General features: G+C 40.7%; 1 pseudogene; it reads left to right on the top strand.

The window, feature by feature from the left end:
* Nucleotides 1-2071: 2071 nt before the first annotated feature.
* On the top strand, nt 2072-17532 carry LOC114107611 (mitotic spindle assembly checkpoint protein MAD2A-like; annotated as a pseudogene).

Below are 17532 nucleotides of genomic sequence, written 5' to 3'. Positions count from 1 at the left end.
TGACCTTCAGAAATTATTGAGGGACCGGGGCTCGGATAGTGTCCCAGTTGCCACTTTTTCCTTATGGAGGTTGGTAAAGGATGCTTTATTAACAGATAAAGTAAAGATCAAGGATCAACTTGCTGAATGTGAACAGGCCCTTAATCAGGTGCAGTTTCAACACCCTTACAATTATTTGGGATACATCATTAATAACATAGGAATCTTTCCCCAGAGACCCCAGTTCCAGATAAATCAGCTCAAAACTTTGCATCAGTGGCAGACATTCCTCGGAGAAATACAGTGGCTGCGCCCGTCCTTTCATATTCCAACTGGAGAGCTCAAACCCCTGTATGACCTCTTGCGAGGAGATCCTTCTCCTACGTCGTGTAGAGTACCTACACCAGAAGCCTTACGAGCACTGAGGCTAATAGAAGAGGCTCTGCAGGACATGCAGATTACGCAGATAGATTATTCTCTGCCCTTGTCATTTATAGTTCTACCTTCTAAAATTACTCCCACGGGAGTGTTCTGGCAAACAGGTCCCATTTATTGGGTCCACTTGCCGGCTTCTAACCCCCGGGTATTGACTCCCTTTTATGAGCTAGTTATTAACTTAATTTGGAAGGCTAAATATTTGGGTGATGCATTGTTTGGAAAAACATTTGACATACTTATTCAACCTTACACTCAAGATATGATACACAAGTTACAACAAGAACATGACCTTTGGTGTCTTTTCCTGTGCAGCTTCAAGGGTCAGATTGATAATCACTTCCCTAAACATAGACTTTTGGAGAGCTTTAAAAGGTGTCCCATTATCTTCCCAAAGATTATGAAAAGGGAACCTATTCCAAAGGCCCAAACTGTATATACAGATGGGGCCAAGAATGGATTTGCCGTCGTTTTTGATGGATCTCAAATTCTCCGACAACCTGTGTCAGGTCAGTCGGCCCAAAAGGCGGAAGTTGAAGCTTTAATCATAGCTCTCAAAGTCTATAGTTCTATTCCTCTTAATGTATATACTGACAGCTTGTATGTAGCCAATCTGGCTCTAGTCATAGAAACAGCATCATATATTGGAAAGCAATCCACCATCACAGAACAACTACAGGTAGTTCAGCTTCTCATTTGGGCTAGACGAGATCCTCTATACATTGGCCACATCCGAAGCCATTCAGGGCTCCCTGGACCTTTGTCAGAGGGCAATGCAAAAGCAGACGCTGCTACTCATGCTGTTGGCCTTTCCTGTGTGACGACCGAATATGACAAGGCCTTACAATTCCATAACAAATTTCATTTAAATGCACAGTCTTTACGCTTCCATACAGGATGTTCACGAGACCAGGCTTTACAGATTGTCTCATTATGTCCAACCTGTGCACCATTTATTCATTCTCCTTCCCTTGGGGTTAATCCAAGAGGACTACAACCTAATGATGTCTGGCAAACTGATGTTACACACTTCCCTAGCTTTGGTAAGCTCTCCTTTATACATGTTTCCACTGACACATATTCTGGCTTCATTTTTGCCACCTTACATACTGGAGAGAAGGCTAAGGACGTAATCAGTCATCTTCTAAAAGCCTTTTCCTCCATGGGCACCCCACGATGCCTCAAAACCGATAATGGTCCCGCATATGTAAGCCAGGCAGTTCAACGGTTTTGCACCCAATGGGAAATTAATCATAAGACTGGAATCCCTTATAATCCACAGGGACAGGCTATCGTGGAACGAGCCCATCAACATTTAAAAACTTATTTACAAAAAATAAAAGAGGGGGAGATATACCGGAATTGTCAGGGACCACAAGCACTTCTAAGTATAACCTTATTTACTTTAAATTTTTTACTCATTGACACTGGAGGGCGCACGGCTGCACAACGCCACTTTTCCCCTCCCACTGTACAAGATGCTCAAATAAGGTGGAAAGATTTATCCACCGGAAAGTGGCAACCCCCGGCTCCACTCTTAGCTAGAGTGAGGGGAGCTGTATGTGTTTTTCCCCCAGGAACTGAGAAGCCCATTTGGATCCCGGAGCGCTGCACCAGACCGGTAAATGAAAATTCAAGACAAAATGAAGTTCCCAAGATGGCTGATCCTGCCACTGTTGTTCTCACCCCTTCAAGTGAGTGCCAAGACACATCTCATGAGCTGGACCCCACTTGTGGCATTCCTTCTGGACAGGTTGGTTGAAGGAGGGCTTGACCCCCCACCTGGGAATATTCATGAATATCTTTTTGGAGCCCCTTGTGAGTGTAAGGGAGGGCCCCGGCACTCGGCCCCCTCTGGTTATATCCAGAGCATTGATTGTGGGACTAAAGTAGCCTATATGGCGGCTGAACTCAATCAAAACATCGGAGGATTTGAGCAACCAAAATGGGTATGTGTTAATAAGCCCGGACTTGTTGTCCCTAATCCGACCGAGACTCTTGGAAGCTGTCCCGCCACTTGTCATTACACCCCGGCAATGCACATCTCCTGTTATACATCGGCCTCAATTTGTGTTAATAATCAAGGAAAACAGTATTTTGAGGCCATCCTAACTAACACCCGTGGAGAATGGGGGACCACTTATAATTACATTCCTTTTCTTGGTGACCGGGGAGGGGAAGGCATCACGACTCGGTTAACGGAGGCGGGATGTGAGGGCGTCGTGGGTAAACCTTCCTGTTGGCCCATGCAGGCCCCCATCGGAATCTCTGATGGAGGGGGACCCACTGATGCTATCAAACACCTTCAGGTGATTAAGCTTTTAAAGCCGGAGATTCCTAAGCCTACATACCACCCTTTGATATTGCCCAAATCCCAGCTTCCTGATTTAGATGCCAATACATTAGATATCCTAGAAACTACCTTTTCTTTACTTAACAGTTCCAACCCTACCCTTGCTGGTGATTGCTGGCTCTGCATGACGGCAGGTGCAGTCATGCCATTGGCGGTTCCTATCAATTATACCATTGATGATGACAACACATGTCAATCTGGGCTGCCCTTTAAGGTGCAGCCTCTAGGTGGTTTTATGTCATGCCTTCTGGGCATGATGCAAAATAATACCTATGATGTTGATGTTGGAATCTCTTCTTTTGGAAACTGCTCATTAGTAAAGAATTACTCCTCACCTACTCCGCCCATTTGTCCCCCTAATGGTACAGTCTTTATGTGTGGTGGAAATTTAGCTTTTCCCAGGCTCCCAGCAAATTGGACTGGCGGTTGCGTTCTCGCATTACTGCTTCCTGATATCACGATTATCTCAGGAGATGAACCCCTACCCATTCCTAGCCTAGACATCTTAGTTAAGAAGACACAAGAGAGCTGTGCAGGCCTTACCACTCCTTGTTGGCCTTGGAATAACTGCTGCTGTGGGTACAGGCACGGCAGGATTGGGTACGGCTATACATTCTTACCGCCGCCTATCTCAACAGCTTATAGATGATGTGCAAACCCTGTCGGGAACCATTAAAGACTTACAAGACCAGATAGACTCTCTAGCAGAAGTAGTTCTTCAGAACAGGCGGGGTTTAGACTTGCTTACTGCCAATCAAGGAGGAATTTGTTTAGCCCTTGGGGAGAGGTGCTGTTTTTATGCTAACAAATCTGGCATAGTTCGCACAAAAATTAAACAACTCCAAGAAGACCTAGAAAAAAGGAGGAGGGAATTATTTGAGAACCCTCTCTGGACTGGACTTAATGGATTTTTGCCTTATCTTCTTCCCTTATTGGGACCATTGTTAGGCCTCCTTCTAGTAGTGGCAATAGGACCCTGCATTGTAAATAAGATAGTACAATTCATTAAGGATCAAATTAATATCTTAGCCTCTAAGCCGATACAGGTTCACTATCAACGCTTGAAGATGGATGATCGCCTCTCTGAGATATACTTCAGACCGATCCGAAGATGAGTGTCCTCCTTAAAAGAAGAACTCCTGCCATATCTTTTCTCTATGCATACCTCTCCCTTTTGCCTTCCTGCACTAGGATCTTTGCTGTCTAATCTCTCGGTCCAATCACATCTGCCATTCGGTGGTGAAGGTCGTGGGCTCTGTGGGTGGAGACGGTTAAGCGTTCACCGCAATAATGTCTTGATAGGTTATAACACCTTGAGCTGATCTTGTAGTACCCAGTGACGGGCAACTTTCACGCTTGCTGTGCGACCTAAGACAGGGAATCGGGGCCTTCCCAGAGACGGGTAAGCATCGCAAGGGCTGTGAACGACCTAAGACAGGGGCTACTTGATTCCCACTGGCATGCAAAAAACAAAAGAGGGGGACTTGTTGGCAGCAGGTCCACCCTGGCCCCTGGAGCCCTACCTCCACTAGTTTGTTCTGCATGCCAGTGTGGCCAGCTCACAAGGCCATGGCGAACTTGCGGTTTTTCTGTTCCTGCTTATCCGTCTGAGACATATGTATCCCACGGGAATGCCTTGACCTTTTCTGGTCTGATGGACTTATTGTTAAGGGAGGTTTCGGTACCTGACAATAATAGATGTGGAAACTAAATTTCTCCCCCCTCCCTCCTGCTTTTGGGTAATTTTCCACTTCTGCTGCTTGGGGTATAAAAAAAGGTGTGTTAGCAATAAAGATTATTATTAACTCCTGGATGAAGAACCTTGGTGTCCTGTGTGTCTTTTAACCTCGCCGTCCCTCGCCGGACTCGGCTCCCTTGGCCGGACGCGGCATCCCAGCAGGGGGTGACTCAAAATGGGATAGGGAGGAAGAGCATGAGAAGAAGACTACCACTAAATAGGGAAGAGAGGTGGGAGGGAAAAAGAGGGAGAAGGGGAGTTGCACAGAAGATGGAAGGAGAACCTCATTGTTATACAGAATACATATATGATGTTGTAATGAGAAAAAGGAAAAAAATTGTCACATTAGATTGGATAGAGAGAAAGGATGGGAGAGGAGGGGAGGAGTAGGGAGGATAGGAAGGGCAGCAGAATAGAATAGACAATATGATTGATATATGTATATCCCATGTATGTATTATATGTCAAAATATATACTGCTGTCATGTATGACTAAAAAAAATAAAAATAAATTGTATGGTTAAAAAAAAATTAGTGTTCTATCTGAGGTGCATATGGTAAAGATTTTTTCCCACTCTGTAGGCTTTCTCATCACGTTATTGTTTCCTTTGCTGATAAGAAGCTTTTTAGTTTGAATCCATTTGTTAATTCTTGATTTTACTTCTTGCACTTTAAGAGTCTTGTTCAGGAAGTCAGGTCCTAAGCCAATATTATGAAGATTTGGGCCTACTTTTTCTTCTTTTAGGCTTAGGGTCTCTGTTATAGTGCCTAAGTTTTTGATCCACTTTGAGTTGAGTTTTGTGCAGGGTGAGAGTTAGAGTTTAATTTCATTTTGCTACATATGGATTTCCAGTTTTGCCAGCATCATTTTTTGAATGGGGTATCTTTTCTCCAATGTGTGATTTTTATGCCTTTGTCTAGTATGAGATAACTGTATTTATATGGGTTTGTCTCTGTGTCTTCTATTTTGTATCATTGGTCTACATGTCTATTTTGGTATCAATACCATGTCATTTTTGTTACTATAACTCTGTAGTATAGTTTAAGTTCTGGTATTGTGATGACTCCTGCTTCACTTTTCTTACTGAGGATTGCTTTGGATATTCTGGGCCTCTTATTTTTTCAAATCGATTTCATGATTGTGGTTTTTCTGTTTCTATAAAGAATAACATTGGGATTTTAATTGGAATCGCCTTGAATCTGTATAGCACTTTGGGTAGTATGGTCATTTTGACAATATTAATTTTGCCTATCCAAGAGCATGGGAGATCTTTCCATCTTCTAAGATCTTCTTCCATTTCTTTCTGTAGTGTCCTGTAGTTTTAATTGTAGAGATCTTTCACCTCTTTTGTTAGACTGATTCCAGATCCTTTTTTTTTTTTTTTTTGAGGCTACTGTGAATGGGATGGTTTTCCTAATTTCTTTTGCAATAGATTCATTGCTTATGTATAGAAATGCATTTATGGGTATTGATTTTATGTACTTAGCTACTTTGCTGAATTCATTTATTAATTCTAGAAATTTAATTTTCTGGTGGAATTTTTTGAATCTTCTAAATATAGAATCATGTCATTAGCAAATAGTGATAGTTTGAGTTCTTCATTTCCTGTGTATTCCTTTAATTTTTTTCATCTGTCTGATTGTTCTAGCTAAAGTTTCAAGAACTATGTTGAATAGAAGTTGTGAAAGAGGGCATCCCTATCTTGTTTCAGTTTTTAGAGGGAATGTTTCAATTTTTCTCTATTTAGATTGATGTTGGCCTGGGGCTTAACATAGATAGCTTTTGCAATGTTGAGGTATGTTCCTACTCTCCCTAGTTTTTCTAGTGTATCTTGTCAAATGCTTTCTTGTGATTTGACTTCTGATTCTGATCTTTCTGTGCTTTGTTTTTCACTCTCAAGTGTACTCTCAGCTTCCCAAATATACAACTGTTCATTGTCCTGGAATATTTCCATAAGTGTTTCCTCAGTCAATTTTTGTGTCCATGGAAGGCTGCTATTCTTTTCTGTAAAAATTTCAGTATTCTCAAAGGATTTATTTTCCTGGTTCTGATAGTTTACTGTGTCCATTCCCTGTTTCTTCATAGAGATTTCATCCTTCTTCCTGTGATCTTTATGCAATAGTTGTTCTCTGTCCCATCACTAGTAGAAACCTAAATAAGGATACATTTAGCTAGCACTCAATAAAATGGTATTTCATAATTTCAACTGAAATTAAAGAATAACCTGTACATTTATATGGTGAAAGTGTTTCAATAAATCTGTAAACTTCTGAGCTTATAGAAATATAAATTCCAAAGAGTTTAAAAGTTAATTCAAGAAAATGAATCTATGAGAGGAAAAGAAATTACAACTTAAAGAATGTAAGAACTGCCATGTTCAGGGGCACATTCCTGTAATCCCAGTGTCTCAGAAGTCTGAGGCAGGAGCATCACAGGTTCAAAGCCAGTCTTTAGCAATTCAGTGTCTGATTGTTCTAGCTAAAGTTTCAAGAACTATGTTGAATAGAAGTTTTGAAAGAGGGCATCCATATCTTGTTTCAGTTTTTAGAGGGAATGCTTTCAAATTTTCTCTTTTAGATTGATGTTGGCCTGGGGCTTAGCTTTTGCAATGTTGAGATATGTTCCTACTCTCCCTAGTTTTTCTAGTGTTATCAACATGAAGAGGTGCTGTATCTTGTCAAATGCTTTCTCAGCATCTATTGAGATTATCATATAATTCTTGTTCTTAAGTCTATTGATGTGATGTATTGTATTTATTGATTTCTGTATATTGAATCAACTTGCATCCCTGTGATGAACCCCACTTATCATGGTGCACTATTTTTTTAATGATTTGCGATTGGCCAGGATTTTATTGAAAATTTTTGCATCTGTGTCCATCAGAGATATTGGTCTGAAGTTTTCTTTCCATAATGTGTCTTTGTCTGGTTTTGGTATTAAGGTGATACTAGCCTCATAGAATGAATTTGGAAGAGTTCCCTCCTATTCTATTTCATAGAATTCTTCTCTGAAGGTCTTGTAAAACTTGGCTGAGAATCCATCTAGGCTTTTCTTGGTTGGTAACCTTTTGATGGTGTCTTATATTTTCTTGCTTGAAAATGATCTTCAACAGAGATTTTTAACAATGTTTCAAAGGTCCATTTGCATCGAGGGTGAGACAGTCTGCAGCCTGGTTCAAAATTTCAGCTGCAGATATATCTGGGATGTGATTAACAATAGCCTCCCAATTCCATATTAAGTGCCTTGAACCAGTGCTGGTCCATTTTTATTTTTATTTTTTCTTCTTGACAATGTTAAGGTAGAAAATACTGTTGGTGTCTGTGGGTGTGTGAGGCCCTGGATCCATCTCTAACACAACCAGGAAAAAAAAAAGTCCTGTTTGTTTGAACTTCAACATATATCCAGAACCTGTCCACTTCTAGACACTTTCTTTATTTCTACCCAGGTCCAAGTGCCATTGTTGGGAGTGGGGTCAACTAAATAAAGTCTCTAGCTTCACTTGCCTTAGTTGACTTACAAATCACTAATTTTGGAAATCAGACAGATGGGCAATGCAATTTTCCCACTAGCTTTGCTATTGGTACCACCTTTTGAGATAGGAAAGGATAGGCAGTCAAGAGTAGGGAAGGGACTTTTGAACTGGATGGCAGATGGGCTTCTCCATGGCAGCCGCTGTCCCAGGAGCTGGGCATCACCCTTTGCGGAGAGCAGAGATCGTGGCCAAGTTCTTCTTATCCTGTGTCAATGTCGCATATATCCCTCTGAAACTTTCACTGGAGTGCAGAATTATGGACTCAGCTTGCTGGTAACTACCAACCCTGATCTCATAAAATACCTAAGTAGTGTGGTGGAACAGCTGAAAGACTGGCTGTATAAGGGCTCACTTCAGAAGCTGGTAGTGGTCATGTTGAACATTGAAAGCAGGGATGGTCCTCAAAAGGTGGCTATTTGATATTGAGTGTGACATGACTGGGAAAGACAATAGATATTTCAGTTTTCCTAACTTGATGTGGTTGGCAGATTTTCTAGTCAACTCATACTAAATGACCTGAATCTAAGACCAGCCCTAAATGATGATTGGATATATAAACAAAATCATCACAAGATGTATCTTGCCCACTAGGTTGTAGGTCCTAAAGGGACATTTGTTCACTTTTTAAAAAATCTTTTGATGAATTACTTATTTGATTTTTGGAAGCATTTTTATCAAGTAAATAATCTTTCTTGTGAATGTTTTAAATCACCTGTTAAACCTAAGATGAATTGATTGATTCAGTGTCTTTGATAGTGCTCCCAGACAGAAGTCTCAGAAAGCCATCCAGGGTGAAATCTGCTCAGTGATCTGACAGATCATAGTGACAGTGATGTTCCTACCAGTGTTGGAAGTTTCTTGTACATGTTACACACCTTCACACTGAGTTTTATTTCCTGGGGGAACAACTAAAATACTGCTTGCAGAATCAACCCTTTAGTAAATTTAATGGTCAGTAACGTGTAATGTAAGTAGGGAAGCATCAAGAGGCTGCAGTTCTGTATGTGCATGTGTGTGTATGTATTCTGGAACACTGAGTAATGCTCAAAAGGAGAGAAACTATTACACAGTGGTCCCTCTTGAACATTGCAGTGTGATTCCTCCCATGGCTTTTTTGTCTGAACATTGCAGTGTGCAGTGCAGTGCATGTCTTGCTTTTCAATCCTCGTTGCTCCATTCGTCAGATGCTTGACAGCTGCCTCCTCCATGCCAGGCATTGTTCTGGGCACTGGAACACTGCAGTGACACTAGGATATTACCTCTCCTGTGGCTTATGTTCAAAAGTTCTCATGTGATTGTGTGCATGTTGTATGTTCAATGGTTTTTCTACAAAATTTAAAAGCCCTAAATTTTTCATAAGTTAAAATACAAGATTATAATCTGTGCTGGAATCAATTTCCATTGAGGGAAATAAATTAGTGATTAGAGGCCAGGCCAACCCATCTTCTAGCAATGGGTAGTTCAGAATGTGGCCCTGTAAGAGAAAGAGGGAGGGTATTTTTACTTTGGAAAAATTGTATATTTTAATGATCTTATCCCCAGTTTAGGTTCATTTGATCTACTGATTTATACAAAGATTTTGTTGGGAAGATGGCCGCTGCGTACGGGGGTTTCTGAAGTGCTGAGCATGGTGCTCAGAGCAGCGGCTTTAATCGAGATTTTGCACAGCTTGTTAGAGCTCCTTTCACCGTTAATCTGTAGCGGACCACTTTGCCAAGCAGCAGGAAGAACAAAGAGATCGAAAAAGAGACGCTTGGCTCCCAGACGCTTTGCTGCTCAGAGTCGCGGGCGCTTTGCTCCCATCTGCTTCCTCTTTCGCTTCGCTCCGGGCAGAGAAGCTGAATGTGTAATCAGTAGTGGATTGTAAGTACCTGAGGCAAAGAAAGCTCAGTGCGCCCCGCCTTTTTTTTTTTTTTTTTTAATATTTTTTATACAGAGAGAGTTTGTGGATTGGGATTGTTGGCTGGGCTGTGGTTTCTGTGCCAAAAATCCACTCCGCGGGAGCCACCATTTGCTTTCTAATTGCTGTCTTGATGGCTCTGTCTACATTGTCTGGCAGCCGCATCTAGAGGTTGGAGCTGGGCTGCATGCCAAGCCCTATCCCCCGAAGGCTGGACTGCGGCCTCGAGCGCCTCGGTCGCCTGTTCGCCGCTGCACCTTCGGGCAGAGCCTGCTCTGGGGTCGTTCTGCATCCCCCTGTGAGGGGACCCGTGCTCCGGAGGAGGGGGCTGGAGAGCCGCGGCGGCAGCCGCTTGGGCCCCGGGGGCCGGGCACCGGGCCGAGGAGCGGTGGAGGCCGCGGCAGCACCGCTATGGTTGCGGACGAGCGCGGTGCCCATGAGCGCGGCCCAGAGGTGGAGGCGACGGCGGCAGGGTTTCATTTCTAGAAATCTGGACTGGAAACAGAAGCAGCAGTTTGTATAATCCCAAGAACTTGCTTATGCCAGGAAGCTGTAAGGGTAACATGAATATCATTGAGGAGATCTAACATGGCGGCAGGCGCGGAGAGATCAAGTCTCTGACTTCTTCAACTGCATGGGCATAGGGAGCCGTAAATTGTCTAAATGCTGTTTGCTCAGGATCACTAGGCAATGCTGAGCTGACGTGGATCTGGAGCGTACAGTCTGGGCCCCTCAGAACACACACACGGAGCCCGGATCGGCTGCATTCAAGCTCCGGTTCGCCTGCTTCTCCTGACTCAGCACTAACGATCCCGCTGAAATAACTGGTCGGCCCTTATGAACTTACAGAGGTAAAAGCCAACCGAGCCTTCATAGGCAGTGGCCAGAGGATTGAAACAGGGATTGGGAGAGACAGTCAGGACCCACCTGTTGCATTGGTCACCTGGCAAAGGGAACGAACGGTCACCATTTGCATGGGATACCACCTTGGCAGAGAACTGACGTCACGGGCAGAGGAGATAACTGCATTGAAACCAGCGCGAAGGTGTGTAATCCCCTAGCCATTTCTCTCCACACAGTGGGGAAACCTTAAGGGCCCCTCCCAGCTCTCCCATAAGGGCCCCTCCCAGCTCTCCTGTGAGCACAATAGCCAGACCGAGGGAATCAGGAGTGGTGCGGGACTCGCGGCACAGAACTCCCGGCTACCGCTCCAACCAGTGCTGACAAATGAGGTCTCTTGCACCAGCTACCGGGGGCGTGGCTACCGGAGGGCAAGCAAATTTGCTGGGGGTTCTCAGCCCCAAGCTCTACAAACTTAGGGTCTGAGGGAGGCAAAAAGGGAGAGTGAGCCCAGGCGTTCATGAAAACAGGGCTCCCAGGAGCAGCAGACCTGGCGTGTAGCCAGTATTGTGGTGAGCATCACAGGTGAGCGGGGCCTGGCTTGAAGAAACACAAGAGAAGGCCCTAGGCACTCAGGATTGGAGACCCGCCCAGTCTGGGAGGAAGAGCTGCTGCACAGTGATTGGTTCCCACCTATTGAGAGGAGAAGCTTGACCCAGTGGGCACAGCTCCACCTACTGGAAGAGAAGTTAATTGAACTCTAGGACTGCATTTTTTATTATTATTATTATCATTTTTTTTTCTTTTTCTTTTTCTTTTTCTTTCTTTCTTTTTTTCATTTTCTTTCATTTTCAATTTTTTTTGTTGTCGTTCTTTAACTTTTTTAATGTTTTTAATTTTTTTTATTTTTTTATTTTATTATTATTATTTTTATTTTTTAATTTTAATTTTCATTTTTTTATTATCATTATTATTTTTGTAAAAAAAATTTCTTTTCTTTCTTTATTTTCTAATTTTTTTGTTTCTTATATCTTTTCATTTATTTTCAATTTTCTTATTCCCCCTTCCTTGAATTCTACCTGCCTACTCTCATTCTCTTTAGTGACTTCTTCCCTTCCCTTCTAATATCTTTCCTCCCAGGCATCAAATAAATTTATAAGAGTAAACAGTAACTCAGCAGTCAAACAGAACAAGAAGTAACATGAGCAGCATAAAAAATCAAGGAAGAAAAGGAGTACAAACAATGAAGGACAGCCTAAATATTCAGGAGGACCTAGAGTCAGCAGAAAAATGGTCATATAAAGAACTCAAGGAATACCTTAGACAGATGGAATGGAACCTTAAAGAGGATACAAGACAGCAAATCCAAACAGTGAAAGAACACTTTGAAAATGAATTACATAAACAGATAAAAGAAGAAGTTAAGCATCTTTATCAGGAGATAGAGATTATAAAAAAAATCAAACAATAATTCTAGAAATGAAGGAAACAATAAACCAAATTAAAAACTCAATTGAGAGTATCACTAACAGAGTGGAGCAAGTAGAAGCCACAACATCAGATAATGAAGACAAAATATATCATCTTGAAAAGAGCCTAGCCAACTCAGAAAGGCTGGTTAAAAATCACGAGAAAAACATCCAAGAGATATGGGATAACATAAAAAAAACAAACCTACGAGTCATCAGGATAGAGGAAGGTACAGAGATTCAAACCAAGGGAATGAGTAACCTGCTGAATGAAATAATTACAGAAAACTTTCCAGAAATAAAAAAGGAGACGGATATACAAATTGTAGATGCATACAGGACACCGAGCACACAAAATCACAGTAGACCAACGCCAAGACACATTGTTATGAAGATATCCAATATACAGAACAAAGAGAAAATATTAAAAGCTACAAGAGAAAGGAGGCAGATTGCATTCAAGGGTAAACCAATAAGGTTAACAACGGATTTTTCATCACAGATGCTGAAAGCGAGAAGATCCTGGAACAACGTATTTCAAACACTGAAAGACAATGGATGCCAACCAAGAATTCTGTATCCAGCAAAATTAAGCTTCAGGTATGACAACGAAATAAAACTCTTTCATGATAAACAAAAGCTAAAAGAATTTGCAGCCAGAAAACCAGCATTGCAAAGCATCTTGAGCAAAACACTACACGAGGAAGAAATGAAAAACAATAACCAAAACCATCAGTGGGAAGTGCCTCTATAAAGACAGAGGGTGGGGAGAAAGCTAACCATGGAGAAACAAATTAAATTTTTTTAAAAAAAGAAGATAAATAATCAAACATGGCTGGAAGTACAAACCATATATCAATAGTAACTCTAAACGTTAATGGCTTAAACTCTCCAATAAAGCGACATAGGCTAGTAACATGGATTAAAAAAACAAATCCAACAATATGTTGCCTCCAGGAGGCAACATATTGGAAAAGACATACACAGGCTGAAGGTGAAAGGTTGGGAAAAAATATACCACGCACATGGTCCTCGTAAGCAAGCAGGGGTGGCCATCCTCATATCGAATAAAATCGACTTCAAGACTAAGTTAATCAAAAGGGATAAGGAAGGACATTATATACTGTTAAAAGGAACCATTCACCAACAAGACATAACAATTATCAATATTTGTGCACCAAATAATGGTGCTGCGACGTTCATAAAACAAATTCTACTCAAGTTCAAGAATCAAATAGACCACAACACAATAATTATGGGTGACTTCAACACACCTCTCTCACCATTGGACAGATCCTCCAAACAAAAGTTGAATAAAGAAACTATAGAACTCAATATCACAATCAACAAGCTAGACTTAACTGACATATATAGAATATATCAACCACCATCAAGTGGATATACTTTGTTCTCAGCAGCACATGGATCCTTCTCAAAAATAGACCATATATTATGCCATAGGGCAACCCTCAGTAAATATACAGGGGTGGAGATAATCCCATGCATTTTATCTGATCATGATGGAATGAAACTGGAAATCAATGATAAAAGAAGGAAGGAAAAATCCTACATCACATGGAAAATGAACAATATGTTACTGTATGATCAATGGGTTACAGAAGACATAAAGGAGGAAATCAAAAAATTCTTAGAGATAAATGAAAATACAGACACAACATATCGGAATCTATGGGACACAATGAAAGCACTTTTAAGAGGGAAATTCATCGCCTGGAGGTCATTCCTCAAAAAAAGGAAAAACCAACAAATAAATGAGCTCACACTTCATCTCAAAGCCCTAGAAAAGGAAGAGCAAAACAACAGCAAATGTAGCAGAAGGCAAGAAATAATTAAAATCAGAGCGGAAATCAACGAAATTGAAACAAAAGAAACTATTGAAAAAATTAACAAAACTAAAAGTTGGTTCTTTGAAAAAATAAATAAGATCGACAGACCCTTAGCCATGCTAACGAAGAGAAGAAGAGAGAGAACTCAAATTACTAACATACGGGATGAAAAAGGCAATATCACAACAGACGCTACAGAAATACAGAAGACAATTAGAAATTATTTTGAAAACCTATATTCCAATAAAATAGAAGATAGTGAAGACATCGATAAATTCCTTAAGTCATATGATTTGCCCAGACTGAGTCAGGAGGATACTCACAACTTAAACAGACCAATATCAATAGATGAAATAGAAGAAGCAATCAAAAGACTTCCAACCAAGAAAAGCCCAGGACCAGATGGGTATACAATGGAGTTTTACAAAACCTTTAAGGAAGAATTAATACCAATACTTTTCAAGTTATTTCAGGAAATAGAAAAAGAGGGAGCTCTGCCAAATTCATTCTATGAGGCCAACATCACCCTGATTCCGAAACCAGACAAAGACACCTCAAAGAAAGAAAACTACAGACCAATATCTCTGATGAACCTAGATGCAAAAACCTCAATAAAATTCTGGCGAATCGGATACAAAGGCACATCAAAAAAATTGTGCACCATGATCAAGTAGGATTCATCCCTGGGATGCAAGGCTGGTTCAATATACGGAAATCAATAAATGTTATTCACCACATCAATAGACTTAAAGATAAGAACCATATGATCATCTCAATAGACACAGAAAAAGCATTCGACAAAGTACAGCATCCCTTTATGTTCAAAACATTAGAAAAACTAGGGATAACAGGAACTTACCTCAACATTGTAAAAGCTATCTATGCTAAGCCTCAGGCTAGCATCATTCTCAATGGAGAAAAATTGAAGGCATTCCCCCTAAAATCTGGAACAAGACAGGGATGCCCTCTATCACCACTTCTATTCAATATAGTTCTCAAAACACTGGCCAGAGCAATTAGACAGACGAAAGAAATTAAAGGCATAAAAATAGGAAAAGAAGAACTTAAATTATCACTATTTGCAGATGACATGATTCTATACCTAGAAGACCCAAAAGGGTCTACAAAAAAACTACTAGAACTAATAAATGAATTCAGCAAAGTGGCAGGATACAAAATCAACACGCATAAATCAAAGGCATTTCTGTATATCAGCGACAAAACTTCTGAAACGGAAATGAGGAAAAACACTCCATTCACAATATCCTCAAAAAAAATAAAATACTTGGGAATCAACCTAACAAAAGAGGTGAAAGATTTATACAATGAAAACTACAAAACCCTAAAAAGAGAAGTAGAAGAAGATCTTAGAAGATAGAAAAATATACCCTGTTCATGGATAGGCAGAACTAACATCATCAAAATGGCGATATTACCAAAAGTTCTCTATAGGTTTAATGCAATGCCAATCAAAATCCCAACGGCATTTCTTGTAGAAATAGAGAAAGCAATCATGAAATTCATATGGAAAAATAAAAGACCCAGAATAGCAAAAGCAATTCTAAGCAGGAAGTGTGAATCAGGCGGTATAGCGATACCAGATTTAAAACTATATTACAGAGCAATAGTAACAAAAACAGCATGGTACTGGTACCAAAACAGGCAGGTGGACCAATGGTACAGAATAGAGGACACAGAGACTAATCCACAAAGCTACAACTAACTTATATTTGATAAAGGAGCTAAAAGCATGCAATGGAGGAAGGATAGCATCTTCAACAAATGGTGTTGGGAAAACTGGAAATCCATATGCAACAAAATGAAACTGAATCCCCTCCTCTCGCCATGCACAAAAGTTAACTCAAAGTGGATCAAGGAGCTAGATATCAACTCAGAGACTCTACGTCTGATAGAAGAAAAAGTTGGCTCCGATCTACATATTGTGGGGTAGGGCTCCAAATTCCTTAATAGGACACCCACAGCACAAAAGTTAATAACAAGAATCAACAAATGGGGCTTACTTAAACTGAAAAGTTTTTTCTCAGCAAGAGAAACAATAAGAGAGGTAAGTAGGGAGCCTACATCATGGGAACAAATTTTTACTCCTCACACTTCAGATAGAGCCCTAATATCCAGAGTATACAAAGAACTCAAAAAATTAAACAATAAGAAAACAAATAACCCAATCAACAAATGGGCCAAAGACCTGAACAGACACTTCTCAGAGGAGGACATACAATCAATCAACAAGTATATGAAAAAATGCTCACCATCTCTAGCAGTCAGAGAAATGCAAATCAAAACCACCCTAAGATACCATCTCACTCCAGTAAGATTGGCAGCCATTATGAAGTCAAACAACAACAAGTGCTGGCGAGGATGTGGGGAAAAGGGTACTCTTGTACATTGCTGGTGGGACTGCAAACTGGTGCGGCCAATTTGGAAAGCAGTATGGAGATTCCTGGGAAAGCTGGGAATGGAACCACCATTTGACCCAGCTATTGCCCTTCTCGGACTATTCCCTGAAGACATTAAAAGAGCGTACTACAGGGATACTGCTACATCGATGTTCATAGCAGCACAATTCACAATTGCTAGACTGTGGAACCAACCCAGATGCCCTTCAATAGATGAATGGATAAAAAAAAAATGTGGCATTTATACACCATGGAGTATTACGCAGCACTAAAAAATGACAAAATCATGGAATTTGCAGGGAAATGGATGGCACTAGAGCAGATTATGCTTAGTGAAGCTAGCCAATCCCTAAAAAACAAATACCAAATGTCTTCTTTGATATAATGAGAGCAACTAAGAACAGAGCAGGGAGGAAGAGCAGAAAGAAAGGATTAACATTAAACAGATACATGAGGTGGGAGGGAAAGGGAGAGAAAAGGGAAATTGCATGGTAATGGAGGGAGACCCTCATTGTTATACAAAATTACATATAAGAGGTTGTGAGGGGAATGGGAAAATAAACAAGGAGAGAAATGAATTACAGTAGATGGGGTAGAGAGAGAAGATGGGAGGGGAGGGGAGGGGGGATAGTAGAGGATAGGAAAGGTAGCAGAATACAACAGTTACTAATAGGGCATTATGTAAAAATGTGGATGTGTAATCTATGTGATTCTGCAATCTGTATTTGGGGTAAAATTGGGAGTTCATAACCAACTTGAATCTAATGTATGAAATATGATATGTCAAGAGCTTTGTAATGTTTTGAACAACCAATAAAAAAAATAAGATAAAATAAAATTTGAAAAACCAAAAAAAAAAAAAAAAGATTTTGTTGTACCTGAAAAAATGGGAAGAGTTACTACAGGTAACTAGTTACTACACGTCATTACCAGTTCTGAGGAAGTCCATCTTGGCTCATTTACTACCACAATCCACAAAGTAAACAGCATGGTGGCCTACAAACTTCCTGTCAATGACTGA

Source organism: Marmota flaviventris, chromosome 5 (assembly GCF_047511675.1).
Source record: "Marmota flaviventris isolate mMarFla1 chromosome 5, mMarFla1.hap1, whole genome shotgun sequence".
Taxonomy (NCBI): domain Eukaryota; kingdom Metazoa; phylum Chordata; class Mammalia; order Rodentia; family Sciuridae; genus Marmota; species Marmota flaviventris.
This window is presented reverse-complemented; position numbering and strand designations above follow the sequence as displayed.